This window comes from Balearica regulorum, chromosome 5, assembly GCF_011004875.1.
Source record: "Balearica regulorum gibbericeps isolate bBalReg1 chromosome 5, bBalReg1.pri, whole genome shotgun sequence".
NCBI lineage: Eukaryota > Metazoa > Chordata > Aves > Gruiformes > Gruidae > Balearica > Balearica regulorum.
The window spans coordinates 59,618,757-59,644,577 of NC_046188.1; the positions used below are offsets into that span (position 1 = coordinate 59,618,757).

General features: G+C 37.9%; 1 long non-coding RNA gene across 2 annotated transcripts; it reads left to right on the top strand.

Annotated features, from left to right (window-relative positions):
- The first annotated feature begins 16,044 nt into the window (after window positions 1-16,044).
- LOC142602107 (uncharacterized) lies at window positions 16,045-25,607 on the top strand. Of its 2 annotated transcripts, none has more exons than XR_012835799.1 (3): window positions 16,045-16,207; window positions 24,298-24,382; window positions 25,518-25,607. It is a non-coding gene; the product is annotated as an uncharacterized LOC142602107 (long non-coding RNA). The 2 variants fall into 2 exon arrangements; XR_012835800.1 differs by lacking the exon at window positions 16,045-16,207 and adding an exon at window positions 19,991-20,111.
- Window positions 25,608-25,821: the final 214 nt, after the last annotated feature.

Below are 25,821 nucleotides of genomic sequence, written 5' to 3' on the forward strand. Positions count from 1 at the left end.
TTTTTTTCATAGCTCTATAGAATTGCAGGAACAAAATAATATTTTATGCTCTCTACTTTAAGAACTGAGAGTACTGAAGTTTAGCCATTTACACATAAATATTTTAACACTTTCTTTCCTACTGTTATTCAATAACAAAACCTTTCCCTTGAGCATGACATATCTTAAGTTAATAAAAGAAGAGAGTAGGGACTTAGGTAGGCAAAGCTTATTGGTTATTTGAAATCTATCCAATTTCAAGTGGAATGGAAGACAGGGAGATAGCATCTAAGAAAAAAACTGCGGAGATCTGACACACTGATCTGCCATTAGATTTTAAATGGTTAAAGTATATAAACACTTCTATTAATTGAAACTGTCAAATAAAAGTCATGGCAATATGTGATGTTGAAAGAAGTACAAGGACAAGTCTGTTTAAACGCAAGCAACAGAATCACTAAAATGAAGGAAAGCAGCTTGAAAATTAAACAAACTCTTGAAATACTATTTTTGCTGTGAGACAAAGGTAGAAAGGATGCTATGAGAGTTCAAGTTGTGGCTCAAAACAGGGTTGGTTTTTTTTCTTCTTTTTAAAGACAACAGGGAGAGAAGAGTTATGGAGGTCAATCTAATGTGAAAAGACCTCTCAGTTTAAAAAAGTCAGTTTTTAATGGAGGAATAACTGGGAAAAAAAAAAAAAAAACAAGCCCTACACCTCAACTAGGAAAAATTTAAACCAAAAATATGGGAAAAGCATTTAGTGAGCTTTTCTTTTACTGTATCTGGCACCACTCAGTCCAGCTGTGACTTTGCAGCACGCCTTTTTTTATTTCATCTCTAAAATGTAAACATACAGAGATGTTTTTTCTTTTGCATTTTATGACTGAGATTCCAATGCTGGCCATTAGCACAGAGTGATTTTTAGCAAAGGAGAAAAGTGATGGTTTTGAGTACCATCTGCAAGTTGCCAAAGCTAACATGCAGTTGGATCTAGCCAATAGGAACAGGAAAAAAAAGTTAGATTTTTCTGAACAGTTCATGTTTAATATTTAAGGTGTAAATCTGAAAAAATAATGATGGTAGCTTTCATCTAACAATTGATAAGTATTTGCTACCACATTTTCTCTAATTTTAATTCATGGGTTCTGCAAAATTCTCAGAAATAAACTTCCAAAGAACGAACATTTCTTGCATGTAGATCATTAGTGGTCTTTAGCTCTCTCTGTAAAGCTGTTAGGTTTAGACTGTGTCCAAACAAGTAGTTCTGTTGAACTTGAACTTCAAAATGCCTAGCCCACTTAAAACTTAAATTCCTGCTCTTACATTCTAATTTTGTGGGAAACTAGATTCGCATGCAAAGCCAAACTTCTAGCACTCCATTTTATGTGGAGCCAAAAGAACATTAAAAAATAGCCAAGAATTAAGTCTTGAGCAGAAGTCCCTACTTTCAAAGCCCTCTGCTTCATCTTACATGTCACCCAGACTCCTAGCTGCACTTAGTGTTGTCCTGATCTCTGCATGGCGATACAGTGCAAGCTACCTGTCACTTTTCAGCTGCTTACAGCTCTTTTACCCTTTTTAACTTGTTCAAAGTGGAACCAAAAATGCAAATGCTTCCAAAACTTCCTCTCTCCAACTGAACCCACAGATTCCTGATGATGAACAGTAGGTTTCTTGTCACTACAATATTATCTAATCTTCAGAGGGTAGCTGGAGAGACCAGGAGCTTGCCACACCACTAAATTGTCTGCTAGAAGCATGACATGTTTTTTCATATCTTTATATTGCCATTTATCACTAAGAATACAGTATTTTTTTTTAAAAAAAGTATAATATATGGAGCAAGGAGTACATAGGGAGAAGAATTTTTTTGTAATCTTAATGAGAAGTCCTTAGATATTCTTGAAGTAGTTAAGAAAAAAGATGGAATCTGGGGAATAGAAAGTTTGTTATGCTTCTTGATGATGTTGTTACTGATGAGCTGAGCTTAGAATAGCACGCTGTGCAGGTACAATGTTGCTGTTAGCATCGCAAAATTGTGAGTTCTGCCAACAAGCTTAATACATGATTTTCTGACGCTAACAATAACATTGTGTGAATATTAATTTAGTGAGCTTGAAAAGTGAAAGCTAGCTCAAATCCTGTATGGCTTATGTGTACATCTCTCCACTGCCTTGTTCAGAGTAAGTTTCTCAAGATGATTTCAGATACAGTCTGCATGACTATCCAAGAGTGACCTGGCTCAGTTTTCCAGAAAGTGTTCTTGCTCGATTGATTTAATTTGAATTATGTACTAATTCCTGATATTTTAACTTGTGCAGCCAAAACGTAATTGAAGCAGGAGGAATTAAGCCAGATAGATAGATTTTTACCTCTGATACTTAGCTATTTAGCTGGAATCAGAATGTCTCTCTCACATTCAGGAGCAGCAGGAAAGACCCTTGAATAACATCCAAATACCAGAGTAGTTACATTTTGGGTAGTGACATGCTTCTATGTTGCTTTTGACAGCGACTTAAATGGAGGATGAGTAAGCTGTCCAGGTTTTCAATAAATTCTGATCAGATACCACAGGTAGAAATGGAGTTTGATGTGTAATCTAAAGTATGTGGATTCTTCCTAAACAGTACACCAAAGATCATTATTGACCAATGTCATATATGCCCTACAGCAGTTAACACACAGTATATTTCTGTAATCAGCACCTTCATGGGATATAAGACAGAGCACTGAAAAAAGTTGAAAATGTGTATTACTGCTAATTGAAGTAAGAGTGGATTTTGAAAGTTGGAGTGCTTTTCCTGTTTTGTTTGAAGGAGAACTCGTGGAACAGCTTCTTAGTGCCACTTTGGAATATTGCTTTAGTACTCACAAAGACTTTCACTTGCAACCAGTCCTTTTGCAACACTTCAAAGAAGAAGAGTCACAGAACAGCTGAATACTAAGGGAAGGTAGCGGTTCCTTTTAGGTGAGATTTGAGATCAAGGTTAGCCTTTTGTGTATTGCCTGACAGTTGAATGAAAAGCCTTTAGTTACTGATCCAGTAATAGCTTTTGTTCCCCAAAGACAAAACTTGAGTTTTATTTATGGGCTATAATCTTTGGTACCTCTGCACTTTGTTACCTAATAAAAGAAATTGTAATCCCATCACTGAAAGCAGTAGAAAAATAATCTTCTCAACATTTGTTAAAAATAATTGTATTTTTTTATAACTGCAAATTACTTTTTTTTTTTTTTTTTAAATCCTCAATACTCTTCAAAAGCCATGGTTTCCTTATTGGTGATTTATTCCAAAAGCTTTTATCTACTTAAAAAAGGATATTTCATATGTGACAAAAGAAAATTTTGTTGAGAAGGCTATTTTCTCTAACAAATAATACTTGTTTCTAATGGCTGAAGTTGTCTTGGATAGAAATAAAATTTAACAATCTATAACAAGATCACATTGATTTATTAGAAACTCTGTTAGCTTTCAAAATAGAAAATCTGTAGATTTCTATGTGCTGTTTCCTGAAAAGCCCGTCTTTAATTCCAGAAAACTATATTACCGTTTGAAACAGCATGTCTGTTGAAGGGGAGCTAACATGGTCAATCCATTGCGCTGTGCTAGTGAGTTTAGTGATGCTAATATAATATGACAAGCAAAGTATTCAGAGAAAATACTAGGCTGTTATGTTTTAAAAGTGAGGCTCTGAGACTAGCCTTCCTTAATTGTTAATCTGAATCATGTTTCTCTCTCAGCCCCTGTGCTTTACTAAATTTCCTCCCACCTCCATACTGACAGTGTCATTAAAGTGATCTCTACAATGAAACCTTTTGCATATGCACTGCTCTGTACCTGACCAGATGCCTTAATGATGCATGATCTATGCTCTTATATGAGAAAAGCTGTTCATCATTCCTGAAAAGTCATTCTCTTCTTTGATTAATTCTCCTAATGAGGTTCATGCTTTGTCTTACTTCATTGTGTCATATATTCCAAAAATAGTTTAGACATTGAAACAACTCTCATAATAAATTATTTGCAAGTCCCTAAGCAAAGGTGGAGAAAAGAAATCCACTGCACTAAACCTATTGTGAGTACACCATTAGAGGCTGGCAAAACCAACAGCGTTAGGGCAGCTGCTCATCTTACAGTGCAAGTTCATTAGTATAATGGCTAAGTACTTATATAGCATTAGCTGTATGAAGATGCAAGGATCAGTGAAATAGGAGAGGCAAAGAAACTAATTTAAAGAAATACATTAGAAGAAAGTAAATTTTTTTAAAGTCCTTGCATGCTCATTATGTAAAGTTGGTATAGATGGTTCCCTCTTTGATCAATAACATTTGCCAAATTGGAAGTGGAGTGTAGAGGTAACAAAGGGAACTCATATTGGTCTAGAGATGCAAAGATAATTATTAGTTAGTTAGGGTGTTAAGGGTTTTTAAAGTGGTATGAAGACTAATGGAAATTTTAAATGGATTTTTCAAGTGATGTAGTGTGCAATAAAAGTCAATTAAAGCTTAATGACACACTGGCCAAAAAAAAATAATCCTTTTATTCCTTCCCCCCGCCTCCGGAAACTAAAAAGCAATGATCAGAAAGGTGAGAAGTTGACAAGACAATAGAAGGAAATATATTGCAATACACTGTGATGTGCTACAGAAATAGGAATTGCCTCAGGCTAACCTGGCTGTCAGACTAAATGCAAAAAAAAACCCCAAAAAACAAAACCCAAAAACCAACCAACCCCAAAACCACAAACATTGTTCCCCCCAGCCCCCAGATTCCTAAAACACTTACGGTTTGTTCTCCAGTGCTCTTCACATGACAATTTTGGGTATATATCTAGCCTTAAGACATGGTGAGACAACAGAGGCTTGAGCAACCATATCTGTAATTATCATTAACATTTGTAATTATTAGTATCCATAGTAGGACTATAAGAATGTGGAATTTTGAATCTTTTCAGACAATGGTCCCAATAGGTCCTTGAGGTAAGTGAGTATTTTGATGTGCAGCAATATTGAGTTATTCAGTGTGGAGGTTTGCTTAACCTGTAATGAAAGTATTATTATTATTTATATTTATTAAGTATAAATGATAACCTAGATTCATCCTATTCAGAACCTTCCTAAAATCTGATTGCTGTGTTTACTAATGATGGTTTAAGACTGTCGTCACTGTATTTCCTAAATATGCATTGAGCATTGAAAAGGCTATGTAATCAGAATGATGGTGCTTCATTCATATTTTGAAGACAAGTAAATAAAGTGGTCCTAATTTAATTTTGATAGAAAAGGACTGCAAAACATAGACTGCATTTTGCTAATGAAACAGCAGCAATAGCCTCGGAAGACTAGTCTGGACTTTAACTGGACATTTTATCCCATGGATAATCCTTTGTTACATGTTAGGAATGGATACAAGAGGAGTGAATGAAAGATCATATGATACGAATTATAATTTGCATGAATGGGTTGTTTCGTATTCTGAAGACAAATTTAGTGGTTATGAAAGAAGCTACTAGGGCAAACAGTAACACTGAAGTATAATTATATGTATCTTATAAATTTTTTGTGTCCTGTTTTACATATGTATTTCTTGTCACAGAGGAACAGCCAATATAATTAACTTCTGCTGTTGAGAGAGCTTAAGCTCTCAGGATCTAGAAGTTTGATCTTTGGTACTTGAAAATCTTGATGAGTAAGCCTGCTCAACGGGCTGTCTCCGATAGCTCCTTGTAAAATATTTGTTGAAAAACCAAACAGTATCAGAGACAATCTTTCTTGACAGCAGCCTGGGATTAATAGGTTATCTTTGGAGAAGAAAATGTTAGAAAAAGGTTTCTGGTTTGAGAGATACACACTTCATTGGAGTGTTTTTAGGTTCACAAAGCAAGAATCGTTACCATTTACAGAATCAGTGTATTTCTCTGCAGTTTCTTAGACTGTTATGCTTACTACTTCATAAAAAGTATATTCCTGAGATGAGCAGTTTTATACTTTTCGTAATGGGAAAGAAAGCAGATGAATAAGCTGTGATTGAAAAGGCAGGCAGTGTCTGTTAGTATCTTTTAATCCCATCTTCATTTGCATGCTCAGTCTCACTTTTTTAAGTTCTTCATAGTCATGAGAAGGGCTTAGAGGTTTACATGTATATACCTGTACTGGTGTACCATTTCATCTTCTGTAAGCAAAAAGACCAAATCCTGTGTAAACATGTATTGGGTCTTCACACAACAAATCATGTAAATATGGCCAACATGCATGCACCCTGTGGGAATTTCAGGGTAGATTCTAGACTGACTTGTTCCTATGTATATGCTGAAACTACATCATTACATATTCCCTTCAAAAAGATCTTACATGCAGAGTAGGTTTTTTGTTTATTTTCCATGGAAAAATCCTGACCCTTCTTATAGAAAGGATTTTAAAATGCTTTAGGAAGTCCTTCAGATGTTCCAGAGCAGTATAAAACAGGCTTGAAAATGTTCTATATGTGGTGTTCTTAGGAATGAACTGTCTAAAGAAAAAATTAGAGGGTTTTATTACATACTGAAATTAAAAGCTTCAAAAAATTAGTTTTGGTATTCCCTCAGTATCCAGGAGATGATTCCCCGAAGTTAATATTAATTAAAACAAAATTAATGAAAACTATAAATTTTCTAACTTTCAAGAGAGACAAAACTTTAAAGCCTGTTATTACAAAAACTGATAAGATTCTGCACTTTAAGAAAATATGTTCAGAGTTTTTCCCAATGGTAACCTAATACAATTGTTTTTCATCACTTGGAAGAGTCATTTTGGCAACAATCATTGCCTTTGATTAGTAATACATTGTTTTACACAAATAAGCAATCTACTAGGAACTTTTTGACATATAGGAACAGTCTAATCATTTTTGCAGAAGATAAGAGAAAATTATTACCAGATGCCACTGGCCAGTGCTATTGGGATTTAATGTAAAAATCCCATAAAGCTTTTATGTTATTCTAGAGTTCCTTACATCATCCGATTGCTACCCCGGCGACTGTATTCTGTTTGCATTATGGAAACCATAATACTGTCACAGAAACTGAGGCCTCAGTCATCACCTGAAAAGGTCTGAGTAGTTTTATTTTACTATATGTAAAAAAAATCGTGTCAAAAGGTGTCAAAAGGTGTCAAAAAACCTGAGAAAGTAAGTTCTCTGACTGTTCCATTAATTTCTTAAAATGGCCTTTGGATTTTGTTTTAATGAAGCCAAAATAAATTTAGTTTATTCTCAGGTTGACGAGTAACCATTATTCAACATTGTGTATTTTCCACTTAAGGAAGGAGAAAATGAGGGAAAGATACTGCACAATAGAAGAAATCTATAATAAATTAAACAAGAATGATAGTGAACTGATTTGCCTTGAGTCTTGTTTATATTGTGCAAGAGAACTGGCAGCTTGTTGGTGCACTCTCTGGTATCACTTAAGACTGAACTTTTTAAGGCAATGATCAGTTTAAAGTGCAGACTATTTCCTATACGTCCTGGACCTCTCAAACCTAGCAGTGACATCTCTGTGGATCGCGGAACATAACCACGGCTTGCGCAGTTGGGCTGTGTATTGAGTATCTCACAATAAGGAAGTTAATCTGAATCTGTTCTGTCATTTGTGGTGTTTTGCAGCCTGGATCTTACACAACTGATCTTTATCTCATATGGATAGCACTGAACCTCTATGAACCTTGATGCTTCACCATTTTGGATCCATCTAGGGCATAGGGTTTTGTCTCAGAGTTTGTGATCTTAATTCGACTAATATGCTTGTAAATGTCAATGCAGTTTCCACAAACTTTTGTTTGAGCACTTTAGTGTTTGTAATTTACCATAAAGTTCCACGACAATGCTTGGAATGGGTTAGGCTAACTCCCAAAATCAGTTAGCTTAGTTGCTATATAAATTAAAATGGGACCTAATTAAATTACTTACTAGAATAAACATTTACTGTGAGGATTGATAAATAATTTCAAGTAACTACACTTAAGTTATTCAGTTTTAAAAAAAATTCTCCCCTTGCTCCAAGGAGTCAGATCTTGAAATGTTTGTCCAAGACAAAAATATTATGTGCTGATGGCACAGTTTGAGACGATGACAAATTTCGGAAATCATTGCAAATGTTTATTTGAACAGTCTTAGCCCATCATATGCTTTTACTGTGGAAGGACTTCTAAATATACTGGTATGAATAAATCTTCATTTTCTGTACCTCAGAGTGATTGCTGTGCTTGTGCTCTAGCAGAAGGAGTGTTGGAGAATTGCACCGTTTCTTGAAGAGAAACTGCTGTTTTGCCAGCCTTGAAGGTGATAAATACTGTTAGTGTTGTTCCTGAGTTCCTCCAGAACTGGTGGCCATATGCTTATTAAGATACCAGTATTGCTTGTACTACTGTTGTCAGTCAGGTCACTTTTCTTATGACAGTCTGTTACAAGCCAGTCTTTTAAACATATTAACCAGTGGAGGCAATATTATACATTTAAATTTCTCGGCAGATTTAGCTTAGTTCCCCAACCAGACCCTGTGTTTCAGCATCAAAAATGCATGGCAAATTTTATCAAAAAGATGCATTTCCTTTGAGCTGTTACTTTGTTTACAGACATTCCTAATATAATTAACTCAGATTCATAATGCCTGTCACAAATGACAAAAGTAATTAATTCTGAAATTTGGACTATGGGGCTTTATGTGGAATACTTACCTTCAGGGGATTATGTCTCAAAAACATTTTGGGTCATCATTTATTGTATCTGAGTCGAATAGCATGCCAGGTTTTGTAAGGTTTCAATTATAATTTTTGAATAATATAGGAAGCAAAGAAAAAGTAACAGTTCCATGTTCATTGTATTAATTTCAGTCAGCAGAGGAGGAACACTTTGCTACTGGAGGCTACAAACATGCTAACTACAATATTCTGTGAAGTCTGTGAACAAAAGTAGGTTATGTTTCCAAAACTGGGTGAAAATTGCTCATGCAAACAGGCAATTAAATAAACCATTATGACTTGCATGCTGAAATACAATAAATGCACATCTACAAGTTTTGGGGTTTTCCCCCCCTCTATGTCAGAATGTTTCTAAGACCATTGGTGTGTGCAGTATGTGTGTTTTTCAGGTACTAAGTTTACAGTAATGCTTGAAATACATGGCCAAAAAGATGAAGTCTTTCATAAGTAAAGATATGAAGCTGTAATTTAGACTGTTTGCTTCAGACACTGATATCTGTCATAAGTGCATCTCAGAACAAAGCAGAAAGCCCATGCTGGTGTCCAGAAATTTTCCCTCTCACACTTGAGTTTCCCAGTCTCAGACGTGGAACTGATGTTTTCTACTTGTTTGTTCTTTAATCTGGTGTTCAGATTACCTCGTTCAGTGATAGTGTATCCACTTTGAGGGTGGTTACATAACATGAAGTGCTTTAGGACACTTCATTCTTTTCATTGGGAACACCAAGTGTTGTTCGGGTGTGCTGCAAAATGACTGCAGCACTCATCTGCCATGGAAAGAGCAGCAGATGCTGCATGTCCTCTCTCAAGTCTGGTTTAAGATGCTTGATACTATAATCTTTTCTAAGCAAATTTTCTTAGAGCCAACTGATATATTTTTTCAAGCACCAAAGTGGTAAACTATATCTCTGTGTGTGTGTTTTTCTTTCTATTCCTGAAGACTTCAAATAGAGTCTGTCTGTATTTGCTATGTATATATGATATATAATATTGGAGATCTGGATCTACAAAACATTAGTCATCTTGGAAGGTGCTTGTAACTCTATTTAATAACTATGCTACTAGAATGGCAGGAAACTTCTCAAAAGCCTGGAGATAGTATCTCCTGATGTAATAGCTAGAGGCAAAGATTTTTATATTATGAGTTAGGAAAGCTTAGTCTAATATGGCCAACTCATAGTCTGACTGTAGGTTTAAATAATTCATAGAATCATAGAATGGTTTGGGTTGGAAGATCATCTAGTTCCAACCCCCCTGCCATGGGCAGGGACACTCTTCACTAGACCAGGTTGCCCAAAGCCCCATCCAACCTGGCCTTGAACACTTCCAGGCAGGGGGGGCATCCACAGCTTCTCTGGGCAACCTGTTCCAATGCCTCACTACCCTCACAGAGAAGAATTTCTTCCTAGTATCTAAATCTACCCACCTTCAGCTTAAGGCCATTAGCCCTTGTCCTATCAGTATATGCCCTTGTAAACAGTCCCTCCCCAGCTTTCCTGTGGTTGCCTTTAGGTACTGGAAGGCTGCTATAAGGTCTCCTAGGAGCCGTTTCTTCTCCAGGCTGAACCACCCCAACTCTCTCAGTCTGTCTCAGTATTTATTTGTTTTTCTTACTCCAGATCACAAATACTCTCATGTGAGAAATGTGGAAGCTACTTGGTGCAGCTTCCACTCTAGTATTGAAGTCAGAATATACTTTACAATCAGAAAAGAAAGGAACTTCATTTAAATGTTTTTAAAGATAACATAGTAAATGAAGGGTAAGTTTGCAGATACTGAGAAATGGTTTCCAGCTCTGCAGTAAATTAAGTGGACAAAAAGGAATTTGTCATGGGTGGTTTGATGAGATGCTGTCACTCTGGAGTTTTTAAAAAAAAAAAAAAGTTAATGAAAAGACATCTGAGACCATGCAGCAACCATCATGTTTCTAGGGATAAGCAATATAACCCAGAAGACCTTTTTTTTCCCCTGAAATGTATGATTCTGTCTTTCAGTAACTAAAGTAATTTTCGTTATGTTTCTCTAACTTTGCCTTGACATTTTCTTTCTGACAGAGGACTTTCACAACTGTTTCAGTTAAAAGCAAGGAAAGTTAGTGAGAGAAAAGGTAATACTTTATTTTAAATGGACAGATGAGACTTTTTTGTGTGAGTTCCATAGTAAATGCTCAGTCTGAAGAAAAAAACCCAAAAAGTCAACAGCAAGCCCTCACTGTGGAACTTTAGTGTTAAACCCAGACAGCTTCACATGCAGGAACCCACAGAATAATTGTATGCTGCTGATCACTGAGAGAATTTGTGCTGGTTAAATGCTGTCCTTTAGTCAAAAACTGGCTCCAGGCAAACCTACCTGAAATTCTGTTTTTCTGAAGAACAGTTATGCCCAGGGTACATACTTTAAAATGAGTAACTTTGGTCTGGGCAATTCCAAGATGCGAAAGTTAGGGGCTAAGAGAAGCAAAGTCTGACAATGCCAGCATGTTAAACGGCTGAAAGGGCTAACACTGTTAGTGCGGCTCTGCCAGGAATTGTCCACGTACTGCTTCTAAGTCTCTCTGTACAGGGTAAATAAAAACATGATACTAGAAAATATCTTGATCCTTGTGGTGGGTTGACCCTGGCTGAGGGCCAGGTGCCCACCAGAGCCGCTCTATCACTCCCCTCTTTCATTAGACAGGGGAGAAAAGGTACAATGAAAAAAAACTTACGGGTCGAGATAAGGACAGGGAGAGATCATTCTCTAATTATCATCACGAGCAAAACAGACCGAACTTAGAGAGGGAATTCATCTTACTTATTACTAAGCAAAACAGAGTAGAGGAATGAGAAATAAAACCAAATCTTAAAAACACCTCCCCCCACCCCTCCCATCTTCCCGGGCTCAACTTCACTCCCGGCTTCAACCTCCGCCCCCCCCAGCGGCACAGGGGGACGGGGAGTGGGGGTTACGGTCAGTTCCTCACGCGGTGTTTCTGCCGCTTCTTCATCCTCAGGGGGAGGACTCATTGTTCCCCCGCTCCAGCGTGGGGTCCCTCTCACGGGAGACAGTCCTTCACGGCCTTCTCCAACGTGAGTCTCCTCCATGGGGTGCAGACCTTCAGGAGCAAACTGCTCCAGTGTGGGTCCCCCACGGGGTCACAAGTCCTGTCAGCAAACCTGCTCTGGCGTGGGCTCCTCTCTCCACGGATCCACAGGTCCTGCCAGGAGCTTGCTCCAGCGCGGGCTTCCCACGGGGCCACAGCCTCCTTCAGGTGTCTCCACCTGCTCTGGCGTGGGGTCCTCCACGGGCTGCAGGTGGAATCTCTACACCCCCTCATCCTCCCTCCATGGGCTGCAGGGGGACAGCCTGCTTCACCATGGTCTTCACCACGGGCTGCAGGGGAATCTTGCTCCGGCGCCTGGAGCACCTCCTCCCCCTCCTTCTTCACTGACCTTGGTGTCTGCAGAGTTTCTTACATCTTCTCACTCCTCTCTCTGGCTGCAAAAGCTCCCCCTAACTGTTTTTTTTCCCTTCTTAAATATGTTACCACAGAGGCGCTGATTGGCTTGGCCTTGGCCAGCGGCGGGTCCGTCTTGGAGCCGGCTGGCATTGGCTCTGTCAGACACAGGGGCAGCTTCTAGCAGCTTCTCACAGAAGCCACCCCTGTAGCCCCCCCCGCTACCAAAACCTTGCCACGCAAAACCAACACAATCCTGTATCACTGTTTTCCTTTCAGTTAACCAATGCAAGGTCCTGAACCACAGTGAAGGTGCAACTGTACTAGTTACCACAATCCTCAGCAGTCTGTGAAGTTGATACGCCTCCTCCAAAAGAATGAAGAGAATCATGACCTTATGTCTAAAACCAAGTAGCAAGTCACTTATACTTTGGTGTATGTAAGAACATACTTCAGTATAAATTAGTGATTTTTACCTTCCTTGTGAGTGTATGAATTGATTGTGGCCCTATAAATTGGGTTTTCTCTCTTGTTTTGGTCCAGCTGATGTGCCTATAGTGACTGCCTCACTTCTTTTAGGAACTTTAATGCTATTCTTACCGGCTGCTGTTTCAATGGAGGGATGCTTTCTAATGGAATGCAGGGAAAAGCAAAAGTTTCAATGCCATTCCCTTGCCTACTATATATATATATATATATACTTACCCATGCTGAGCTAAGCACAGTATATCCCATGGAGTCATGCGGTAAAGTGAAAAATGACAGAGAGAAATCATTACTATGACAACCCCACAGTGAGTGTAGGGAACATATGACTCACTGCAGCTTTTTGAGTTCAGTGAGTCAAATCCATAAGCAGCTGGCCTTTTTGTTTAGCTCTACGGGTGAAATGGAATAACAGTCCACTTATGCTCTGGAGACTGCTTGATGTGTTTATAGGAAAAAATATCCAGCATGTCTGCCTTTACATGAGTTTTTCTTCTTTTAGGCATGTACAAGGAAAAGTGTCAGAAACAATCGTGGAATTTGTATATCTTTTTTTCTTTCTTTTCCTCCCAAGCAGTCTTTTTCTGTATTTTAGGGCATCTAGAACTCTTTTTCTCTGTTAATGTGCCTATAATTTTCAGTTGTCCTATTTTATCCATAGCTCATGTGACAGAGGCTATTAATGTTTGACAGTGAGTAGCAGATGATACACAAGGGGGCAGCTGCAGACAGTGTACAACAGGAAGCTCTCCTAGGCAGCCACTGTTTCTTCATTATCTGTATGGTAGAATTTCTAAGCAGTCTGTGATGGAGATAAAATACTGACTGTGAAATGGGTTGTGTGCTGCCTGCCTTTTCCTGCTTGAAGAAGCTGCCACTTGATAACACACATGCTGGAGTCCTCTGTCATTCCTTCCTACCTGCAACACTTCTGCATGGGGGAAGACGAAGGAGATGAGAGCCCTTAATCTTCATTCATTAAAGTATTCTTTGACCTATTTTCAGGTACCCTTATCCTCAGCCAAAATATAGTTTTTCTTCTGTTTGGATTTAAACCACAAATAGAAACTTTAAAAGTGCTGTTGATTGCTGTTACAACTTTCCGTTCACCTGATTTAGCCATTTGTCATAATGGTCATTGCAGTCAATTTGCAACTGGCAAATTACTTGCTTTGAGATACTACCTGTGGATTTACATTCCAGAGTAGAATGGCTTGGTTCTGAATAAGGAAGCCCCTGAATATATTTTAGGTTTTGTTCCTTCTCAGCTGGAGACCTGTGTTAAAACACATTGATGGGATGCTTTATCAGATGCTCCCTGTGAATTAAGTTTGTGTATGATTTTTGTCTCAAGATGCAGATGATAACCTTTATGTCAAGGAATCCTTTAACTGGGAAACTATTTCAGATGTTTAATGACTCTATGTTCGTCTGAACACACATATTTGCAAAACAGAATAAAATCATGATCATGAAAACTCAAGTTTTGTCCAAAATCCAGATATTTTTAAATGTTGTGAAGAAAAGATAAAACTGCAGCGACTGCAACCAAAGGAAGTAAGAATATGACTGAACTAATGCCTCTCACTTCTGTGCTGCTAAAGTTAACGTTATCTTGGATCTTGCATGCATACTGATGCTACAGCAACAGATACGAAGTATCACCAGTGGTAGGATGCTAAGGAAAGTTTAGGTTTCAGAGTTTCTAAGACTGATTCAGACTGTTTGCAAACACGATCATACTCCTGAATACACTTAGAATTAATAGAAGTGATAAGACTCATCCATTTGGAAACAAGACTGTTTTTAGGGATGGAAGTAAGGGCTCTTGCGCATGGCCGGAATCACCTTGAGTTGTAGACATGGAGAAGACAAATCTCTATTCTGACTAAGAGAAGAATGCAGCCTTAATCCTGAAGAAAACCTGAAAGACTTTCTGTGGTCAGATCAGGGTTAACTCCTTGGGACTGCACTGATAGCACTTAATGTTCTGCAGCCTCTCATATTAACAGTTGCATCCACTTTTTGCATAGTGGTTTAATAATTAGGGCACATCATAGGATGCCTGTTTTTAATGTAAAATCCTGCAGACATATGAACTGAAGAATTCATCAGCAAAAATACTGTATCCTGACTGGGTAGGCTTCTGTACTTGCCTCTGATGTACCTGCCCTGACCAGGGTGTGGAGTAGATCATGATTCTATGATTCTCATACTTCATACTGTTTGGTGATTGCTGTAAAAGGACACCAGGATGTGATATCAAGTTCTCTGCTGCTTTCCTTGGTGTGTGCTGTAAAACTCTGTTTCAGGACAAATTTAAAACTATGGTGATCATGCATCATATGGGATACTCTTCCATTTTACTTTTTGTTAGCTGTTTGAAAGTGAGTAAATGAATTAATAGACTTAGTTTCAGGGACAAAAGCATCAGAGACCTTGTCACTCTATTCCTTTCCTCTTACTGGAGTTACAAAAAGTGGTCTTCAAATGTGATCTAATTATCCTGGTTTATTGTTTAATATGTTCTGCTGTCTAACTTTTTACAATCTTGTCTATGCAAGTATACTTTCTTAATAAAAAAGCAAAATCAGAGATGAAGGCAGCTCTTGAACAGTGCTGTTCGCACCTGGGGGGAAGGGGCTGAGATGTTTATGTCAGTTAATCCTTCACTGAGTGTTCAACAGGATGCAAAATAGGCATACAGGAAATTATTTTCTCCATTTACTATTCTGAAAGTAAATGAGTTGATTTTTCAGCGTATGTGGGATTCATCTGAAATTTACATGCAGGGCCCTTTTTTACATAAAGCAAGTAAAATCCTGAATTATTCATGGTTATCTAATTTCTTTCAGTGGTTGGTTATCCTGGAAGAAAGGAAACTAGAGTTTATTCTACAGGCACTCTCTCTTTATTACTGTAATGGGAAGATTGCACTGGTAATTACAGTTTTACTAATTATACTTACTCATTTGTTTAATCCTCATAAGAATATTATTTAAGTCTTGTTTGCTATTTGATACTATAGCTAAATTATGAACTGTAAACAGGAAAGAGGTCAAGTCTGTTTGTGTGATCTTATACCTGATTCTCTATTCAGTTTCTTCTGAAAGAAAGCTCAGTCAATTTTGATTTTAATTCAGACAGTCTGCAGACCTTATGCTTGTCCAGTGCAGATACACACAATACAGGAAAAAAATGTAGAATGATTTCTAGCCCTACTCCTGGTTGCATCTTGCTATCACAGTTGGTTTGGTTTACTGCTTTGTTAATAAAATCGTTACTGTCTTTCTGTCAAGTTAATTCTCACAGATAAATGTAGAGGACTGCTCTATTTTGTTCTGCTTAGAGATAGTGCTTTCTTTTTTAAAGTAAGATACGGTCTTGTTCTTTCTTCACAGAGAATATAGAACCAGATCCAAAATGCTTCTAAAGGAAGATGGCATTCTCTTCGTTGGTTTAAGCAGACCTTGGATCAAGCTTGTTACTAGAAAACCTTAGAATTTGAACACATCAGCCAAGTACTAATTCCAGTTCTAGATTTTCATCTGATTCCTGTGGTTGTCCTAGGTGAGTTAACTTGTTTTACTCACTAAGTATTGAAGGTCGAACAAAATCCCTTTAATTGCTTTAAGTTTATGTATACACTTGCGATTTATTTGAATGTTTTAATGTGTGCAAAATAATCAGAATGGCTACAATGAGTAAGACAAAGGGCAAATAATTAAACAATGCCATGTCTAATTGTGTAAAGTTCAGCGAATTTTAATAATTCTTAAACAAGCAAACCTAAACGTACCTGACAAAAAATTTATGCTCTGTAAAAACCACCATTTAGCACATATGTAAAGGCAGGAAGGGTTTCATTCATGTAACACTGTCCGTAGAAATCAGGTAGCTGTTACTACATATTGCCAATGTTATTAATATGAAGTCTTTCATTAGTTGTGACAGAAATTGATGCTGAGGCTGCAAATAATTAACTCCTGAATATCCACTGAGCGTAAGAAGTTTCAAAGATGGTAACCAGACATCCATTTCTGTGGTAACTTTTTAACACCAAAAGCTTAAGTTTGTATTTGAAAGCAGCCCAAACTTTTTAAAGGCCAGTTCTTTTATCTGGAGTTAATGCGACCTCGTAACATCATAGGTTGGATCCTTTATAGGAGTGAACTGGCAAGACTGTTGAAATTGGTGTGGGTGTGCTAAAGCATACCATCTGAAACTGCAAGACCTGAGCTTCGTAAGAATGTGATTGCTGTAATGCTGTGATTACTCTGTTACTCCCTGCGGAAAAAGTGCTTTATTGATAAAGGAAATTCTGAAAATAAAAATAACCACCCATGTCTCTTGATTGCTATGGGTGAACAGTATTAGTAGATGAACATTAGTCTACTCATTTGATGAAAGAAGACAAGGAAGTGCACAGTTCATTATTTAATAAAGCACAATGGTCTTTGTCAGTAAGTTTTGAGGCTGTTTCTCAAGAAGCTTGAATTCATCCACTGAGTTGTATCATGTTAGATAGGTAGATTCCTATTTTCTCACTGAGAAATTTGCCTCTTAAGGAAACTGGCTGAATGATCACTGGATTGCTTGCTTTCTGCTAGTTGTAATTCACATCCTCCCACTGCAGTGCATGCTTGGGTATGGCAGTTATCTAATTGTCTGTTTTAAAATGGGGTATGTTTATTATGCTTCATATGTTAGCGGAAATGCTTCTTGCATTGGCATTTGGGAATGTTCTCACTTTACTTTTTTCTTAAATAATTTGTCAACTCTGTTATTGCTTGCGTGGTCTTTATTATGCCTCCCAAAAGATTTTTCCAGAACCCTCTTTTGCTTTAGAACCACAGGAAGAAGATGAATGAAGCTTGATATTTGACCAGGAATTTACTTTAAGTCTTTTCAACAACCTTTTGTAGCCACTGGTACATTCTTAATAGTCCCAGAGGGAAAACAAAGAAGGTAGCTGATCTAAGTTGGATAAGCATTTAGCATCTTGAAATATGCACTGAAAACTAGAGCCTCAGGAAACCACCTAAATACTTTTCCTAGAAAATCTTCAGAATATGTGACAGCGCGGCTTAGACTCGACAGTATTTCACTCAACTTTGAGACTTGCATGACCTTCAGAAGCTTCTAACTCTCACTGGCTTGTATGTCTTTGGGTCCTGATTTGTTACAACTTCCAATGTAACCCTACTGTTTATCTTGTTTTAATTCTTACGTGGTTGCTGTACGTATGTTTTTGCCACTACAAGAAAATACTGCGAGCAGTGATGCCCCTGGGTCCTTCCGCATTCAGAGAGACTTCTGAATGTGAGAAGTATTATAAAACTACTCAGAAGAGAGTCACCATTTTCTCAAGATCTGTCAAGTAATTCAATTAGTCTGGCATGTACTTCCTGCTGGCCCATGTTCCTTCTTGTGGGATAACTCCTCACTTTTTACCAGGAGAAAGCTGAAGCACTTATTTGTTAAACCTGATAGAAGGGATTGGTGTCAGACCGATGCTTAAAGTTTTGGATGACTTGTCACTCAGATTGACAGGTGCCACCTCTCCTCACAGAAATCAGACTGGAAGTTTTGCTGAGCATGCTGTCAAAATGGCACAGCCTCTGTCTTTGATGGCATTGTCTATGATGACAAGAGCTGGGATAAGAACTGCAGGTCACTAGGGGTGAGTGATGTGAGCTAGAGGGGTTCTTTTGGGTGCGAATTCGCATTGTGCCTGTACGAGACTTGCTGTATGCACTGGAGTACATCATGTTTTCCTTCCTGCTGGAACCAAGATTGAAGTCATGTACTGGGTGCCATTCGGGCTACTCTGCCTGTGGGGTAAATTAAGGTGCTCCAGCAGTGAGCGAGCTCTGTGCGTGGACAGGGTGTGCCTAGGATTGGCAAGTGGCATGAACTTCATTGTGGGTAGAGATACAATGTTGACATGTGGTCCTAGAACCATAAGGGACTGCAGCACATCAAACCCCAACCCCTCCTTCTTTGTACCTCACTATGGTAGATGAACCCAATAGCCTGGAATTTCTAGGTGTTAATTTCAGATTATGCATATGTGAACATATATATAATATACACATAAGTGTATTCTTAAAATGAATTGTAACTATTTGAAAAGTTCCTTCATTCAAATAATACAGATCTTTTCTGGTTTTCATATTGCAACTGAATTACTTTAGGACTTTGAATGCTGTAAGTTTAATTGTTTTCTTCCAAAAACCTGAAGTGGAAGAAACTGAGACTGAGTTTTGAAATAGCTTTGATCAAATATGCACAGTAGTGTTCTTTGGGACAAATTAGGAAAAAATCCCTTAGCTTTTCAACACTGTGGTAACAGTACTAATCAATATGACATGGTATTGAGATGTTCCATAGAACAAGCTTTGCTCTTCTACATTAATGGATAGAGCTTTATTCCTCAGGTATGTCAATGTATATGCATCTAGTCCTAGACCACAGGACACAGATAAGCATCTCTCCTCCATCCATTTTGGTGAAAATACCATTACTCTCTATTTTGGTCTGTTCCATGCAGCAGGACAAATAGATATTTCCTTGCAGGCTTTGTAGCTTTTCTTACATCAGATCCGTCTTGAGTGACCTGTTAGCACTTGTTCAGTTTGTGTCTCTATGTGACCATCACAGTAGTGAAATAGTACTGCTTGGTATCAGGCACGTTTGTCTAAATTGCCATGCTGTGATCTGCCAGCACGTTTTCTTATTGTAGGGCACTCAGCATAGTTTTGGGAACTATGGGAAAGGGAAGTGAATTCTGAGAACTGAGACCCGATTTGGTGTGGGGAGGATAACAGAATCTAATGGGATCATTCCACTGTATAGTATACTTGATTTCTGAAGGACGAGAGAGGAGTGCCCCTAACTCAATCCTATTTATGGAATATCAATCAATCAACAAACCACTACTTGCAACCAGTCAGCAATGTGAACATGTATTCTTTAGCATTGTCTTGTGTTTCCACATTCCAATTTCTTCCTGAATTTTTTTTTTTTTTGGTCTTCAATGTCTTCCACAATCCTGCTGCATTGTGTTCCATTTTCTTATTCTCATCATCTGTTCTCGGCTCATCTCCATTCAACTTGTAATTTAATCTTGCATGCTCCCTCCCCCTTGGTACTCTGCCTCTGATTTCTTCAGTGGTCATTCCTTTTGAGTCTTCTACTTCTGTTTTTTGAATACTTTAAGGAGAGAGAAACTTGTACTTCCTGGATGTAGCTCAGTATGAATTTTAAGTCGATAGCATCCTTTTGAATACATCTATGTATGACAACTTTTTCTCATGTGGTAGGGACTGTGAGTGCTGCAGAAGCCTTGGAAGAAATTTCACACCCAGGCATTCAACAGCAGCAGCATTATTAAAAGTAACTCACCTAATGGATCACCTCTCAGGCACGATGAGAGTAAAAGTAATACAGACAAGTAATCTGTGCAAGAAAGGTAAAAGATCCAAGAGAATGAAAGTAATGACATCATTAAAAAAAATAATGCCACTTCGGTGCCTTTAGAGTTAATTTGTAAAGAAAACAGGTTAATGATAATCTAGACAAAGGATGAGATGATATTGGTTTATCTAATTAAAATCATTGCAGTGAATACAAAGCTATAGAAGTATGCCAGATCAGAAAACCTTGGAATCTTCATTCTTTGTTTATTCACAGAAGAGGAGCATCATGACAGAACAATTTTCTGTTTCTTATGTCTTTGGTATTCCTTGACACAAGGCTTAGGAAGCCAGCTTGTTTCCCATGTTTGCTCACGAACAAATTCTACCTGTTAAAGAAGAGGGTGGAGAAGGGCAGTATTTCCAATTTATCTGCATAGGCCGCTAACAAGGCTGCTGAGTCCTAGGAGGGTAGGAGTTACATCTCTTTCCTTTGCCCTGGTCTTGTGGGCTGTGCTGTAGCAGGATTATTGAGACTGGAGATTTTTGGGTACCAAACATGTTCAGCATCACTTCTGAGATGCCCTTTAGAGGCTAATTATTAGAAAATACGGGATTGCTGCCTTTTCATGGCATCCTATTCTGTGTACTTCAGGACATTTCTGGTGGCTTCACTGCTGGTAAATTCACCTTACACCTAACTACCAGGCAGAGCTGGTTAGCAAAGGTAAAGATAGGAGAACCTAGTGATGGTTCATCTTTAAACCTCTTCATACAAATCTACATGATTTGGGAATTACTGTGTTAAAGGATGATTTATTTTATTTTTTTAGGATTTAAACTCTGTCTTGAATTTTCATAGCACCCTTGAATAACAGCACGTACTTTGACATGTCAGAGATTTGGGATCTACTCAAAGCAACAATTTGATAAGTTCTGTGCTTAAGCTCTTAAAAGAAAAAAAAAGAAAAACTATTTGTGTAATAGGAGACAGAATTTGTGTTTTAGTAGTTATCCTCTTCTAGCATTTTAGAGTTCTCGTAGCTCTGCTTATCTGCTGAGGTACATTCAAGGAGAAACAAACAGTACTTTCTAGATAGCCTATTATTATGTGAACAAATATCAGAAGCAGAAGGAAAGATTAAGTCTGCTTCTAATCTTTTACTTTTATCATGCTTTCTGTCAAAGCTGTTGTAACAGGAAGTTCCTGATGATAGTGGTTTGGTTATCAGGTATATAGCTATGGTTATATATGGTTCTCTGAGAAGCATCTGCAGCTACAGCAAGCTCAGTAGACAACTGGGCCTTTATAAAAAAGAAATGTTTGTGCCTGTGTGCATGCACGTGGATGTATGTATTGGGAAAAAATACTTTTTAAAATAAACACATTTCAAGGCCATTCTGGTAATGATGTCTTACCAAATAATTTTTTTATCCATAAGACTGAAACAAAAACATTTTAATAATTCTTCTGTAAATCTCTCCTTTTAGGAATGGACATTGAGACTATAGAGAAAGTCAAACATGTACAGTCATACCCTATTAAAATCACAGCATCTGCTGTACTTCAAAAACAAACTATTCTAAAATTGAATAACATTCTAAAAAATTCTGGCAAAATGTTTTCACTTGACTACATGTAAAAATTGCTACAAAAGGGTTCATATTATTGTTTTCAGTATTTCAAAGGGGCTTTTAGGCATTTAGATGTATATCTTCTACTTTTAGTTACATTTAGGAATTGATGGAAAGAAATGTGTATTTGTTTGTATAGTTTGCTGTGGTACCAATGAACTGGGATTTCAGGTTAGAGTACTTTGCTGAATCAAATCTTTTAAAGTAGTTTATCTATTCTAAAATGTTAGCAAATGCTTGCTTTGTGCTAATGGAAGCTAGATGTTTGATTAAGAGGTTTTCGAGAAAGTAAAGTGTTAACACTTTTCTATGGCTTTATTGAGGTATAAAGGCAGATCTAATACAACTGCAGCATAAGATCAGAGGAGGTTTTTTTAGCTGCATTTGTTTTTTAGGTACTCTGAAGATGATCTGTCTCCATTCAATAAAATTGGCTAGTATTGTGAAGGAAAAATAAGTATCTATAAGTATTTAGGCATATATGAGTGAGATGAATTATAGATTGTAACTGTAGAGTAGCTAGTCCAAGTGTCCTCTTGTTCTTCACCTGTCTTGAAAATGGCTTTTCCCATACTGACAGAGCATCAGCATCTCAAATATCCAATTAATGTTCTACATCTTTTCTGCTGCTTTTTCTGGGCATTTGAGTACATTTAAGTATGAGTACTTAACTGCATTTTTTTATGAGACTGCTAGGAGGCAGACCTGAGAAGCGGAACTTTTGTACAAACGTCTATTTCATAAACTCTTGGGAAGTGAGTCTATTATAAAAGCTTTTGTTTATTGACATGGCTTAATGTTGCTTTTGAATATTTTAAGAAGTATCCCTGCATTAGAGATGCACTAGAGTAACATTGAAAAGGTTTTATATAGTCAATCAGTTATAGAATTTGTTCTAATTCTTATTAAATACTCAGATTTTATTGCAGAATAAAAATGTCTTAATGGGGTAGTTTGTCTATACCTGCTGTATCTGTGACAATATCTAAAAATCGTTAAAAGATTGTTTAGATCAGCATGTTCTTCTGGGATATAAAAGAACTGTCTATACTGAAAGCTAAGCAGATTCCTGTTGTTTGAAGTATCTTTTTTCTACCTTCCAGAAGCTCAAAGGTGTTTATACAGACAGAGCAGTCATTTTGGAATGAGCCTGTCTGCTGAAATTCTTTATATCTATCCCTGTCCTACAGAAATGGAAGTTTTCTCCCCTTTCACGTTAGATCTACCAGCCTGCAGGCATGTGGTGTCTACATGATTTGTTTCGCAAGTAGTGTAGTCAGTGTTGCCTGTCCCAAAGGGTGTGTGAGGAGAGTGCAGTGAGGGCAGTCTAAAACTGGTGGAGAGACAGGAAAAAGAGGGTAACAGTTCTTATAAAATTTTTTCCCCTCCATTCTCCCTTCCCTCTGCCTCTACAGTGCACATTAGGACACTTCACCATTAAGAAATGTTGACTGCTTAAAGTTGTGCTTCCTGGTAGACTAGGGCTATTGTCTTTTTCCAAAAACATACAGTGATTTTTTGGAACTTGCTGTGTGTTTCAGGTAGGCAGTGAGGAACTGAAGTCTCAGTGGACAGTGGCATGTGGGCTTTTTAATGCAGTGTCCTGTAAAGGTACCACAGTTAGCTCAAAGCTGTCTTTTGTGCTGGTAGCAGTCATGGTGGCAGCATTTGAACTAACTACTCTAAAGAGAAGCTTCCTTTGGGTGTCATGGCTGTTGGCTCTTCTGCTTCCAAAGCACGGACTAGTGTTTTGGAGACATACCAGGCAATTTGGGGGCTTTGACAGATGGACTTGGGTGACTTAGTGGGAGCAGTTAGGAGTTCTACTGCCCCCCTTCTGCATTCCAGTCCTTGCCAGAAGTTCCTGCCCCAGACGAGTGAGCTGTGTGCTGGCACTTCTGCCACTCTTATTCACAGCTTAGCATTTCCCTTGATGCTGTTGATACTAATATGCTGTGCGGTGAACTTGGGGAGCAGGGTTGCATGCGTGTACCCTGCTATGGTCTGGTGTGGAGGCAGTAATTTCCTCTAAAAGGGTGAGAGGGGCACCTGGGAACCTAGTATCTTTTGAAAATAGTACCCACTTCAGTTGCTTAGCTAGAAAGCTCTTTGCAAAATACATATCCAGGTGACAATATATCACAGTGTTTCTTGTGTGTTCACTGTTGCTGTCTTGTGGGATAATAAGGAATAAGAGAGAGGAAGTGTAGGGGGGGAAGGATTGGAGCAGGACTCAAAATGGAATGCTGATAAGGACAAATGCTGGTGTTGGCAAAGAGATGATGTAATTGCACTTTGATAAGTGACATTTATGGGTTATGACATATCTGCAGAAAATCTCAGAGAAACAATTGAATCAGACATTTCAGTTCTGATGATCTGTGAGCAAAAGATTCAATACTCTGTGGTTTACACAAACATAAGTTTGTGCTTCATTGTTTCATACAGATCTAATGATGAGCTGACTTTCAAATTATACAACATGCACTTTTGATATATAGTGATACAGACTGAGAGATTTTTATTCTGAATTTCAAATTTCTAGTAGCTTTGGATTTCTTCATATCCTTGTCCCTGTCTAATTCATGTTGTTTCTTTACCCCATAGAGACTTATTCCTTCTTAAAGAAGACACAAGGCCCACAAAGATTCACATATGCCTAGCTCCTTGGAGAGGATGAAATAAGAACAAGGTAAGTGGAAAGATTTCTTTATCAAACTAAGTAACAGCCAGACTCAGATTAAGAATTGGAAATTATTTTCTACAAATTTGCTGTTGTGAGCTGTGGACAGTCTGGACCCACTAGCTCCCTGCTTGTGGCCAGTAATGACAGCAGAAATTTTAGAGTAATTGGCATGAATGAAATGAAGAAAGTTCCCAACCAATTACCAGAGAAAAATGGAAAAGCACATGTGCCTTTTCCATCTGCATCATTTCAGACTCATTTATTTTCTTGGTATAATATTTCCATTTTCTTTCATGGTAACATGAATTCTCCTTTCCTCCTCTCCTTATGATTTATAGTTAATGCTAAAGTTATAATTACATTTCTTTTAAATGCCTCTGGACAAATTGTGTAGATTCGGATGAAAAACAAATACAGGTATTGTTGAATTCAATCTGTGGGAACAGATAAGGTTTTATAATATGTACTTTACTGATGACATAAACTTGATTTTTTTTCAATCCTAATTGTAGTTGACCAGAGCTAGTTGGTGAAAAGGAGCACTGTTTCTCACCATTTTAAAAATTGGAATCTATTCCTTATTTGCTAAGGGATGAAAATCACAAAAAAGCAATAGGTCTGGAATACTGTCCAATGTGCAGTAAATTTGTACAATGGAACTATAGAACTATGGAAAAACTTTTATGAAGGCCCTGAATTTAGTTTCTGTGTTCCCAGCCATCCCTAGTTCCTGGGATATGTTTTAAAACAGTATGTATCTTCAGCCTTCTATTGGCATAAGAAAGGCTTCTGTCCCAAAGTCTGTATATGACATGGAAAGCATGCGTTTCCTTCACAGCCATAACAGCAGGAAGTCATTTACTTGGTTGTTCCTGCTGGAGTGTTCAGTATTATTTTGGAAATGTAAAGGAGTCATCTGTTTATGCACGATTTTGTTGATACTGATGGAATATGTCCTTTTCTAAGACATTATGCCTTCTTGCTTGTACACCTGTTAATGTCCCCTCAGTCTTCCCTTGGTGTAGTTCCACAGTGTTACTCTGATCCGTGACCTTTCATTTTGCTTCTGACAGTGCTGAGAAATGCAAATATTCGAATTTGGTGTGGCAGCTCAGTTACCTTCATGTTGCTAACGTTTTAGGATATAGCCCCTAGGCGTGCCTGAACACTGAGGATAACCTGGGGAAGAAAATGTAGGTATGTGGTGTGCACATCTGGAGAGTTCTGGAGAGTAAGTACTGTTGTTTGCCACTGCTTGCTGTAACTCGGTATATCATTCAAAGAAACATTATTTATGTTTAAACCTTGCTGATGCTACAAACGAGTTTCTGTTTTACCCAAGAAAGCGGTTTAGCCATATACTGTTCTGACACTTTCCTTCACAAACCGAAACTCCTAATAATTCTAAGATTTTTGTAATGCTTTTCCCTAAGCTCTTTAAAATT